This window comes from Aethalodelphis obliquidens, unplaced genomic scaffold, assembly GCF_003676395.1.
Source record: "Aethalodelphis obliquidens isolate GAN/ISIS:26980383/991018 unplaced genomic scaffold, ASM367639v1 scaffold1, whole genome shotgun sequence".
NCBI lineage: Eukaryota > Metazoa > Chordata > Mammalia > Artiodactyla > Delphinidae > Aethalodelphis > Aethalodelphis obliquidens.
Genome location: NW_020837945.1, coordinates 66,230,433 through 66,243,864, shown reverse-complemented (window position 1 = coordinate 66,243,864; position 13,432 = coordinate 66,230,433). Strand labels below are relative to the sequence as shown.

General features: G+C 42.0%; 1 pseudogene; it reads left to right on the top strand.

Moving 5' to 3' along the window:
- The first annotated feature begins 4,426 nt into the window (after positions 1-4,426).
- On the top strand, positions 4,427-4,658 carry LOC113627381 (cyclin-dependent kinase 2-associated protein 1 pseudogene; annotated as a pseudogene).
- The last annotated feature ends 8,774 nt before the right edge of the window (positions 4,659-13,432 follow it).

The following is a 13,432-nucleotide window of genomic DNA, read 5'->3' as shown; positions in this document are numbered from 1 at the left end:
AGCACCAAGTGTGGGTCCAGCAGTCTGAGCTCTTTCAAGCATTAACTCATTCACGGAGAGGAGTTCTTAGTTTTAGAGAATGAGGGAAGCATTCAGTGGAGGTGTCTTGTATCTCTCCCTGCTCAAGCTCATTCAGCCCTAAAGCCCTGGAGGTAAGTGGTGAAGCCCCTGGGACTGCTGGAGATGGCTCTGGAGTTCTCCAGGCCATGGGGTTAGGCCTGTGAGTGAGTCAGTAGAATGTTAACCTGAGGTTTGGTGGTAAGGGAGCAACAACCCTTGGGGACCCTATGAAGCCAAATGGGTGGCAAGCAGCGCTCAGAAGGCTCCCTCTGAGGTCCTCCTAAGCAGCTGGGTTACAGGATGGAATTTCTCTGGGCCTTTCAGTGTTCTAGCTGCCACCTCAGTCTTCCATGAGCATTCGCAAAAAGAAGACGCAGTGAGGGTGTTTCAGCAAGAGAGAAGCAATGACAGAGAGGAAAAAAAGGCAAAGAGAAAGTTGGAGAATGAGCAGTTTAAAGGAATGCAGGAAAGAATGGAGGGAGGACTGAGAAAGAGCAGTTACTGTAGCTGTACCCCCTCTGTGGCCCTCAGCATCTGATACTATTTACATCCCACATTTTTTATTTATTTATTTTTTTTGCGGTACGTGGGCCTCTCACTGTTGTGGCCTCTCCCCTTGCGGAGCACAGGCTCCGGACGCGCAGGCCCAGCAGCCATGGCTCATGGGCCCAGCCGCTCTGCGGCATGTGGGATCTTCCCGGACTGGGGCACGAACCCATGTCCCCTGCATCGGCAGGCGGACTCTCAACCACTGCGCCACCAGGGAAGCCCCTACATCCCACATTTTGACCAAACCTCTTAACAAAGATTTTTGCATTAACAGGTAGGTGTCCTTATTTGTGTTTCATAGATGGAGACATGAAGGGTGAGGACTGGAGTGTCCTTCCTCAAGAACACACAGTGTCAGAGATTTTCCCAGCTCCTCGTTTGTCCGCTGGCCTCTGGAGACTAAAATGCCTATTGATTACCCTTAACCACTTTATGTCCTGTGAAACCTCTCCCTTCAGTGGGTTCCAAGACATAATCTGCCATAGCTGTTCTGTGCACTTCTTAATTAGAGAGCATTGTAGCATTGTTTTTCCAGAATTGTACCAAAGCATCAGAATGATGAAAATAAATGATGGAATCTGAGAGACAGAAGCAACTCTTGAGATCATTGCGCTCAGTCTCCTCACTTTCTAGATTAGGCGCCTGAGTGCAGTCCAGAGAGGTGAAGAGGTTCACCAGAATCACCTGGCTGCACACGGAAAGCTGGAACTGCAATTTAGGTATCTTGATTTCTAGGAAGCTATCTACCCAAGAGTCTTACCAGACACAGATTTGTTTCTTTTTTTATACCCAATCCCAAGTATTTAGCATTCCCAGAGCATTCCAAATGGGTGAACCATAGCAAAGAACTCAGTGTGATCCAAAGCACTGATTTCTGGTGTTTCTTCAAGGGTGTTTTTGGCTTTCAATCTGTTAACCATAAGGAATATTGAATTTAGCAAAATACATCGAAGTTTTCTACGCAACATGTTAAGAACAGCTGAAACCAATTAAATGCTAATCAATTTTACCCTGTCTGATGCAGAATGGAAAAAATGTTCCAGAGGTCTCTCCACCCTGAGATGTTCTTGGCAATGGGTCTCTGTGCTGTGGGCCCCCTCCCATCTCTCTTAGTCATGTACACTCAGAAGAGGAGACCTGGCCAACTCCCTTCAGGACTGGGAGGAGAGTAGAACCCAGCACAGACTTTCCCTTGAAATGAAAGTTCATCTTGGGAAAAGAAGTCTGCAGACTCTGGGACAATGCACATCACGACTGTGAGAATAGAAGGGACTGAGGAAGGCAGTGAAGTCCAACCACATCTATCAATCCTCTGTGACCACCTCGTGGAGTTTACTGAGGTCTCTATTACCTTATCTCCTGATGCGGCTTTCCCCAGACCCCACCTTCCTCTATGAGAAATAGGCAGCAAAGCGGACGATGTCCAAATATGACAAACTGGGGTTTGAATTTTGGCTCTGCAATTAATAGATGTGATGTTAGGCAAGTTATTTAACCTCTCCTGGCCTCAGTTATTTACTTATTGGTTAAAATTGAGTAGTAATACCAACTTTTAGAAATTAAATGAGTAATGTTTATAGAGTATCTGATACATAGAGGATGAGCAACAGGTCTTCTAATTAATTATTCATAAACTCTCTTTCCTGTATTCAAGTCATTTCAGTCACTTTTCTATCAGCCTAGTTCAGTGTCTCACAGTGTCTATGTGTATCTGTCTGTCTGTCTGTCTGTTGACTATCCTGCTCTATCTGTCCTGGGGACAGCTAGATGAGAATATGTGTATTAGGAAGCCACAAGCCAAAGGGTCTTGATCCACTGCTTGTGTGCAGAACTGGGAACATACCACCCTCGACTTTGCACAGGGTTCTGTGTCCAGGGTAACTATCATCTTCTATCCCCAAGGTCTGAAATTCAGGGCCTCTAGAAGATACCCAACATTCTCCAATTCACAGCATCAGTCTAAACGTATATATTTTTGAATATGTTAACTTTCATGATCCTATGTCTATAAAAATATCTACGTGGGTAGATAAACATATGTATCAAATTATATCTTTATTTTATTTACTTAACTTTTTATTTAAATAAACTCACCTCTTGATTAATTAATTATATTTATATTATTAATTAATCTAAAATATTTTACCAACTTGGTGCTTTTACTCTTTTGTATTTGTGTAAAGGGTAGGAGTGAGAAGGGGGAAATGATGTGCCTGAGTCAGATCACCAAGTGTTTATTAAGACTTCAAAGAGACCCAGTGACTTCTGCTTCCAAGAAGATGGAGGAAATGTAATTTTCCCTATTGCTCCCACTAAGCACAACTGAAAACCCTGGACATAAAATATAAAACAAATATAAGAAACCTCAGAAAGGTGGAGAGAGGACAAGACTTCTGGACCCGAGGAATGGCATGGTGGCAAATTCCCTGGGTTTTCTCTTTGCCTTGCACAGACTGTTATGATCCCACAGTCTGAGGTTCTGTTCTTTTTTTTTTTTTAAGTCTATTTTTTTCTCTATTGTTCAGATTGGGTAATTTTTATGGTTCTTTTATTTCACTATTTCTTTCCTTTGAAAAAAAAGTGAACAGCATCTCAGACTGTGGGATCATAACAAAAGATCTAACATTTGTGTCATCAGCGTCACAGAAGAGGAGAAAGAGGATACGGCTGAACAATTATTGAGAGAAATAATAACTGAAAACTTCCCAAATTTGACAAGAGACATATATTTCCAGGTTCAAGAAGCTGAGCAAACTCCAAACAGGATAAACCTAAGAAACCCATGCCAAAAACACATTATAATTAACCTTCTGAAAACTAAAAACAAGGAAAACTTGAAAGAAGCCAGAAAAAATGACACCTTATCTATTGTAGAAAAATGACTTGTATAACAGCAGAGTTCTCGTTAGAAATCATGAAGGCCAAGGGGAAGTGGCATAATGTTTTTCAGATGCTGAAAGAAAAGAACCTTCAACCCAGAATCCTGCACCCAGTGAAAATATCCTTCAGGAGTGAAGGGGAAGTCAAGACATCTCAAGTGAAGGAAAACTAAGAGAATTTGTCACCAGACCCATGTTAAAAGAATGGCTAACTGAGGTTCCCTAAACAGAAAGGAAACAAAGAAGGAAACTTGAAATATCAGCAAAGAAGAACATAATAAGCGAAATTATGGTAAATACAATGGAATTTTCTTCTCCTCTTGAGTTTTCAAAATTATCTTTGACAAAGCAAAAAAATTATAACACTGTCTGATTTGGTTCTAAATGTAAGATATTTAAGACAATTATATTATAAATGGGGGAGGGTAAAGTACACAGAGGGAGGTAACACTTCTCTAACATTACTCAAACTGGTAAAACGATGACACCAAAAGACCAGTAAGTTAGGTAGATACAATACTTAGAGCACCTATTTAAAAAGCTATGCAAAGAGATACACTCAAAAACACCACAGATAAATCAAAATGGAATTCTAAGAAATGTTTAAGTAACCTACAGGAAGGCAAGAAACAAACCAGAGAAACAAAAACAGAGAGAAAACAAAAATAAAATGGAAATAATAAAAAGTGTTCAGGAGCTCAGTGGGCGCCCAGGTGTACAAACCAGCACACAAAATGCTGGACTTGCTAAGCCACCACTACTACCTGCCAGTAGGCCCAGCTTCACCACTACCACACCCACAGGCCTGCGCCTGGCTGCAGCCAAGTGCCATCCATCACTGATGGGGGAGGGGAGGCATGTTTTCCAAACTAAACTTGACTGCACAGGCCCATGGTCTCACTCAACAAGGTGGAAACGTCCACTCACCTTTTACCTTCATGGTAATATCCTTACAGTACTATCAGCTGCTGAGTGACTACAGGCCACCACCCCTAGGCTACACCCAAGGAACTGGGAACAGCCAAGTACCTCAGAGCAAATATGCAGAGTGGCTGACCATCATAAAGGGTTGGGGAAAGTGATCAGACCCACCTACACTGAGGCATCATCCACCCTAGAGGACTGGTTAGGGCGTGCTTGGTTGAACCAGAACACAATGCCAGACCCTAGTCACCTCGTTAGTTTTGAAAGGTTTTCCTTTTTTTTTTTTTTTTTACAAGATGGGAGGTTACACTTGTCTCTTCTGTCCAAAAGAAACATGTTTTCAAAATAGTAACAGTTTGAATTTTTCTCCCCTTTTCCCTCTCATGGTTCATTAGGCTCTGAACCCATAGAAGAGATTTTGCAGTTAATTAGAATTTGCATTTTAAGTAGTTAGGAACTAGTCGGGTTTTTTTAAAGCATCGATTAAAAAGATGCACATAAAAGTTGTTATCTACTCTTCTGGCAAACTGTAGCTTGCCTCCAAGATGCCAGTATGTCACTTTAATCTTCTCTGTTGAATTCATTTATGTAGCCCAAATTCTTCCTTGTTCCTTTTCATAAGCCAATACCACTCTATGGATTTTGTTTTTAATGAATACTGACAGCTCACTTTATTTTTAAAAATTTTTATTTTATTGACAGCTGTACAGTATAGATTCTACATAATAGAACTTTTTTGCTTAAGCACTTGCATGGCTATCAATGCTTTGAAGTCAGTTTAAAAAGTCACAATTTATAAATACAGAAAAAAGAGCAATCAACCCAACAGCAATTTTTGTACCAAGACTGTCTGTAGATTTCAGTAGTCTTTACTGTAAGCTGATCAAAACATCTGGAAAAAAAGACTAAAACTGCTTTCATCTTCATGTGTATTTATTATTTGACATAAAAAACTTATTTTCATTAACAAAAAATTAAAATAAATGGAAGATTAAGGCCCCTAACATATTAATAATTACTAAACACAAATGGTCTAAATACACCAATTAGAAGACAGAGATTGGCAGACCAGATTTAAAAACATGACCCAGCTTATATGCTGTCTATAAAAGACTCACTTCAATTATGATGATATTGGCAGGTTGAAAGTAAAAGTGTGGAAAAAGATATACTATGCAAACATTAATTAAAGGAAAGAAGGAATATTAGTAACAAATAAAGTAGACATCAAGCAAAGAAACTTACTAGAGACAGAATGGGACACTGTATAATGAGTCAATCCATCAGGAAGATAGAGTAATCTTAAATATGTTTGCACCAAGCAACAGTGCTGCAAAAACCAATAGAACTGAAAGGAGAAATAGAGGAATTCTGAAGGAAGAACAGATTTGAATCACTAGAGATTTAGAAACCAGAAAACATGACAGGACCGGAAATCAGTAAAGATGGACTTTGTACAGATGGGCCAGGCTGGGCCCCGTGAGAGACAGAGTCAGCTACATATGATGGCACCTGAGGATTCTGGCAGAGTGTGGTATGCAAGATGATTTCAGGAGGCATATCACTGAAGGTTTTTTTTTTTTACTTTATACCTAAGTATTTTAACGTTATTAGGGAGAAAAATACTTGGACACAGAAGGTAGAAACATGTTTGCACAGGCCACCTAGATTAACACTTTGCCATGAATTTTTCAGACCTTCATGTACTAAACATTTCACCATGACTTTTTGGAAGTAAGGATAGTAAGAATAACTGCTCCTATCGTCTTTCCCATAGTGGTCTTGGTAGATTATCATTCCCACATTGAGATTGCAGCCAAATTGGCATGGGCTGTCAAGGTGTCCCAACTGTGTCATACCACCAAGCAGGGGCACCACCCACTCTTAACCAAGGAAGCATCTAAGCTTAGTGGTAACATCAGTCACCAACTGGCCAATCTTGAACCTAGACCAAGGAGTTTTTCACATGTTTAAAATAAACTCCTTTCTTGTATGCCTTTGAAAACAACATTATATTTACTACTTGATTGTCATTTTTTTATTTTAATTTTTTAAAATATAACTTTTGTTTTTGCAGTTTGTGTCTCAGCAGTACATTGAACAAGTATGACTGAGACACAATCAAAATTCAACTTAACGTTTTGTTTCCCAGGTCTCCTTTAAACTTGATCCAGTGGGAAAGCTTTTTTTTTTTTTTAACTACCACTGGATAATATCCCAGCAGGCCCACTGTCTTTTTTTTCCACTAGCTCGCTCTTAGGTAAAAGGCAGTCTTACAGTCTTTTCTGTTCTAACTCAGTTTTAATCTGCTGACTTGAATGTCAAGTCCTAGATATTAGCCAACTCTTCAACCTCCTCCCCGTCCCCTGGGCAAGGCCTCTACTCGACAGCTGCCTGCCTTCCAGGAAGGCAGTGTGGTTGGCTTCTGCTCTTTCCACTCGCTTCCTCCTTCATTTGTTAGCTGCTCTTCTACTTCTTCCCAGGTTAGAAAAGGGGAGGTCAGAGAGAAGAGAGGTAAAGGCGCTAGGACAGTATTTTCTGGCTGGTGGCTGAGGGCTCTCTTGGCCAAGTAGGTCACACCTGAGTTCTTCTTCCCTGGGCACTTTCACATAGATTTCTATCTCTCCCCGTGGCGGGGCACTTAAGTATTGCTAGTCTTTTCACAGCCCCTAAAAAGACAGCATTCCCCTTTAGCTTCTTTTTGCTGGAGTTCCTCCAGGACCCTAGATGATCTGACGCAACTTCTCTTTATCCCAAGTGACCCACCTCTGGTCCATGGGAAACAGTAACACCTTCCTTGTCCCCAAAACACTGGGAATGCAGCCCACTCCTAACACAGCCCCTTCTACCCTTCCTTAGGCAGGAGTTGGTTGCAATTACTCCATCTCCCCTAACAGTGGGGAACATATTCCATAGCTCTTTGTGTGGTCCCAAGGAAACTTGTCACTCTAAGTCTGAAGAAGAGGCAGTACCCCCTTTCTTGGGTCTCTGCTATAGCACCAGACCCGCCCTGAAAGATCCTCCACAAATCCTCCTCCTCCCTCCACACTTTGACTCATTTTAAATATCATTGATCTGGCTAAGGGGCACAAAAATCATGGAACCAGTTCTCCACAATTTCCTATGTAAACTTGCATATGAGGAGTCCATCTTACACTAACTTTGGCAATATATGCTGCATATTACATTGGAGCCTCAGTCAAAAACCATGGTTGGAAACCACATTCTAACATCCTGCTATATTTATTTGTATGATTACTTTCTATTTAAGGAAAGTGATATCAGTTTTCATTTATGATAGAGTTTATTTTTTAAATGTATTTATAGCGTGAGTTGATATTTTTAACTATTAAGTGATAAAATACAGGAGGTAACATAGATAAGGCTAAAACACAGAGACAGTATATCAGTAATAGTCATCATAGATTATAAATCTAAGGTATTTTATAGCGATTAATTCAGTAGAAGTGAGAAGAATACATTGGAGGAAGGAGAAAATGGGATTTTTCCCATAAATCCCATAAATCCCCAAAATACAAATACACAATCATGAAGAAGACAATAGATAGCACAGGGAACATTTGGGTATAGAATGCCTCCTGAGAGTTAAGGTATAACACGGGCTGCAGTGTACAATTATGTCCTTTGTTTGCCATATTCTCTGACTTCTGAGGAAACTGCCCTGTCCCTCCCAAATGCATATAAAATAAAAGCAGTACATTCAAAGGGACCTCCTCAGTCCTTAGCCACAGTTGATTGTTCCAGGGCAGGAAATTGACTGGAGTTTGGCTAATTATACTCCTTCCTTAGGAATTTGGAATTAGGACCAACAGATTACAACTCAGTTTAACTATCCTGCAGGAATGGATTAACCATTAGTGTGCTGGCAAATTGTATTTCTGAACTTGTGAAATGGACAGCCCTCCTCTCAGAGCCTGATGATATGTGTTACCCAAACTCGTGAAAACTAATGAGTGAAAAAACCAGAACTCTGATTTTTACATTTATAATGAGAAATATAATGATCCAACAAACTAGATACTTTGGCATACAGATCAGCATATCCTGTCACTGCTTAATCTACATAAGCAGCCAAGTTATTGGGAAGTTCTTTGAAATCAGAACAAGGGATGCTGGCTCAGTGAGCACAGTGGCTGGTGTCTGGACCACAATAACATGATGCATCCATCCCATCTCCTCCAGGGGGATATGCAACCTTGGGGGGGGTCACATCCTGTGTTCTTTGTATCTGGGGGCCTTTTATTCCACCCCATGCTGAAAATACTTTGTCATACTATTGCCAGCTAACACCATTTTAAATTGGCATTTTGTTTTTTAAATGTGCCAAATGTGGGAGGCTATATAATAGTTCCCGAAAAGATATCCACATCCTAATCCCTCGAATCTGAATATTACCTTATATGGCAAAAGAGGTCTTTGCAGATGTGATTACATTAAATATCTGGATTATCTAGGTGGGCCTAAATGCAATCACAGTGTCCTTTTAAGAGTAGGGAGATTTGATGCACAGACAGAAGATGGGAAGGCAACATGACCCCAGAGGCAGAGATTGAAGTGACTGATGTGGGCACAAGTCAAGAAACTGTGACAGCCACTAGGGGCTGGAAGAGGTAAGAAGCAGATTCTCTCCTAGAGTTTCTGGAAGGAGCACGGCCCTGGAGTGAGCATGGCCCTGCTGACACCTTGATTTTATCCCAGTGATACTGATTTTGGACTTCTGGTCTCTAGGACTGTAAGAAAATAAATTTCTGATTTTTTTAAGCCACCAAGTTTGTGGTAATTTTTTACAGTAGCCACAAGAATATAATACACCAATAATGAATGGTTTCAGCTTGAGAGTCACCCTTTCTCTTACAGATGACTTTACATGACTGAATTCTGATTCATTATGTGTGTGAAGTAAAAGAAACTGACCTTAGTGACCATAAGCAGAAAAGGCAATTTGTAATAAGGGTCTGGGGGAGTCTCATGAAGCCTGGAGGCAGGAGTGCAGCTGGACCTCAAGAACAGATAGAACTAGGCAACCTGGGAATTCTCTTTCACAGCCTCTCATCTCTGCTCCTTTCTGAGCATCTCTCTGCTTCGCCGTCTCTCTTGCACCAGTCAGGCTTTCTCTGTTGCTCGGCCTGCATAGCAGGTAATGGCTTCTTCCTCCAAAAGCTCTCAGCCGTAAATTTTGTTTTCTCAGCTGTTAAATGAAAAAGTCGGATAATATGCTCTGCAAGCTCCCTCTGGCTCTAAAATTTGATGGAATTCTATTGAGTCCTGTGTGGTAAGTGATGGAAGGAATGGAAAGTCAACGACGGTGGGTGTGAGGGAGCAGAAGTGCCACAGAGAAGGTAGCTACAGGGTGAGGCTCAGAGTACGGAGTTGGAATCTCTTAGGGCCCAGTGAGCTCACGGGCTTGGGCAACTGGAGAAGAGATTCTGACAGGCGGCTTGAGGAGGGGTTCGCTCTGACACCATAGTTTTAAGCAGGCACTATCCACTCATACCTAATGGCTGACAGAAACTCTAGCTAGGTAGTTGCTTACCTCTAGTTAGCATCGATTATTTATGAATTCCTTCCCCTCATTTTATAGGAGGACACTTTCATTTTTTAATAGAAATGGGTCATACTGCCCCAGTCTATATGTGTGTTCCCTCAGAGCACTTCCTATGGCTTTGGAGGAAAGTTCAGTCTGGGCTGGGAACCACAGTGTGACAACTAGACACATCTTTGCCCATGCCCTTAACCTAGATAATCACACCTGCTCACATGACACCTCCTCTGGGACCCTTTCACTGACTCTGTCTTATTAGGAGCACCCCTTATATGTACCCAGAGCCCCCCTTACTTGTTATTAAGCTTATCACCCTGGCTGGCAGTCAGCTATTTACTTCACAACACTGTGGTTCCAAAGTGTGCTTTTTCCATGTACATCTCCTGTGCCTATCACAGAGCATGGAACATGGTAGAGACCCCACAAATGTTGAATGATGAGAAGGTCAGGTGTCCATTTACCCACCTTAATTATGTTGGTCTTCTGACAGAAACCACTGGCCCCTTCCACGTTTCCTGCTTTCAAATTGTGACCCCTTTTATATTATAATGAACATTTAATCATGAGATATAGTGAAAAATGAGATGCTTACTACCCTAAACAGGGAGAAGTCGATGTTTTCTTAGATTAGCCTGATTTTTTGTCCACAAATATCTAAATGAAGTTTTTTTTTTTTTTAACATGGCAAATGTTCAGGGAAACATAGGAAGGGATATAGGGAGGAAAACCAGCCCTTCCTGCTCTCAACTTAGACCCTGAAGGGAAGCCTTCTAAGCATCCTCCCAGTATTGTTACAGGATGACATGCACTGACCCACTCCGAGTTGCCCTTGTGGCTTTATTTCTCACATTCCTATAGTTTGGAAAGCAGAGTGAATTCATTTTGAGACTTCAGCTTAATGTGCAACATTCTAATGATTAAATCCATCTAGAGAAACATCACTCATTGCCTGACTGAGGTTATTGTTGTGTGGTTAGCACATATTTTCTGAGCATGAAAGGAAAGGGTTGATGTGTGGAGCCTCAGAAGAAATATTTTACTTGGCACCTGCTCCAACTACTTCCTCAGGACCACTCCACCCCCAGGCAACCTACCTTCTCTCAGAGGTCTCAGTTCCTATCCAGAGCCTCAGGAGTTTAAAGGAGCCATGAAGCACCCCAGGGAGGGGCTCCCACTCAGGAAGGAGGCATTCTTTTCCCATGAAATTAGGCGAAGGAAAGAGACTCCATTTTACACAACTGGGGGTATGACTTCCTTTTTTTTTAAATACTGAGCAGCATAGACATAACTACTGCTTCTGTCAAGGCTGCACTGCTACTTCCAATACCAAAGTGAGTGTCTGGGTTGGAGGAAGAGGATGGAAGTGTAGGCGAAGTCGTGAGGCAATGAGGAAGAACCCCTCGCTTGACTCTACAGAGCCAGGCCTTTGCCGATGTGCACACGTTGACATGCTGCCCTTCCAATGCTTCTTGTCACTCTAGACCAGTGGTTCTCAACTGGGAGCAACTTTTCTCTCCAGGCAACATCTGACAGTCTGTGGACATTTTTGCTTGTCACAACTTGGGAGGTGTTACTGGGTCTAGTGAGTAGAGTTTAGGGATGCTGCTAGACATCCTATAGTACACAGGACAGCCCCCTACAACAAAGAATTATCCAGCCCCAAATGTCGATAATGCCCTGCTCTAGGCACTTTGACTTAGTGACCTTATTCCTGTCCACAGCAGCAACCATTTTTCCGAACTCCAGCCCAGAACAGCCTCCCGAGCTTCTGCCTTACACAACTGACTGCTTGACGGGTATCTTTACCTGGAGGTCTCAAAGGCTCCTCAAACGCAACAGGCTGAAAACTCATCTTTATTCTCGTTCAACAAACATAAAGAAGCACTTGCTACATGATAGGCGCTATACTTATGGTGGAAATATAGCAGTAAAGAAGATAGGCTCTCTGCAACCTTAAAAATTCTGGTTTGGTGGAATGTCTAAGCAGTCAAATAGGCAATTATAATACTGAGTGAAAAGTGATCATTAATTCAACAGAAGACTAGGCTTTAGAATTGGTGGGAACTAACACTCAAATATATAGATGGTATGCAAATTCCACTCTACTGTTGTAGGTTTAAAGGATACAACTGTCAGCAAAAGGATAAGAAATATCAACTAGAGATGCTTGATAAGTACAAATTCTTGGATCTCCTCTGGACCCTCCTGACACACACTTTCTGTTGGTGACCAACAGTGGCCAATCTGGGGTGGGTGTTGGGAGATGGAGTCCTGTCAGGGAATAGAAAGCTATGAACTCAGGGCACGTTACTCTGAATGTGCTTAATAACCTGCATTGGTTATAATTTCTGTTTTATTTTTTCCTCTGCACGTCAAGGTTCAAGATATAATTTCTTACTCTGCCACAAGTGCCATGTTTTTGCCTTATCCAGAGGCTATATAAGAATAAATAGACTCTACACATGGGCCATGGCACTGTTTTTACATAAATCACATTTAGCTTGAGGACATGGAGGATCATTTAACTACTATAACATAGGCTTAGAAGGATTAAATGTGGCAGACTATTAAATGGTGCTTTAAAAGGGAGAATCTAACTCACGCTTGGAGGTTAGGGAAGGACTCCTGGAAGAAGTATCTCTAAGATATGACCTGAAATACCAGGAAAAGTTATACAGATGAAGGTTATGGTAGTTTGTGTGTTCCTGGAGACTTTCACTTTTCTCAGTGAATTTCTCTGGATGCCATAATTTAGATACCTACCCTCACTCTCGGCCCTGGCCCTCTGTAGTCCCAGCTTCCTTCTCTTCCCCAACGCCCTGCCCTACTGCTGAGGTCCCCACTGCCTTACAGTTGGACCTGCCTACATACAACCTGGTTGAGACCACATTTTTTTTTTTAAGTGTGTGGGTTTATTTCTGGGCTCTATATTCTTTTTTCTTTTTTTTTGGCTGCACTGAGTCTGTTGCAGCGTGCAGGCTTTCTCTAGTTGCAGTGAGCAGGGCCTATCTTTTGTTGCAGTACACAGGCTTCTCAATGCAGTGGCTTCTCTTGTTGCGGAGCATGGGCTCTAGGCATGCAGGCTTCAGTAGTTGTGGCACGCAGGCTCAGTAGTTGTGGCTCACTAGCTCTAGAGCACAGGCTCAGTAGTTGTGGCGCACGGGCTTAGTTGCTCCGCGGCATGTGGGATCTTCCCAGACCAGGGCTGAAACCCAGGTCCTCTGCATTGGCAGGTGGATTCTTAGCCACTGCGCCACCAGGGAAGTCCTGAGACCACATCTTTACTCCCCAACTTACCAGCTGTGGGACATCAGGTGGTACCAGGTTTCTCACCTGCATCATTCCCCTCAAGAATGTAGCACCTCAAATTACCAAAGGTATATTGTTCCAGAAACAAGTTGATTAGAGTTCATTGCATTTATTGGTCTGTCTCTCACCTGTTTCCCCTTCTAAAGTA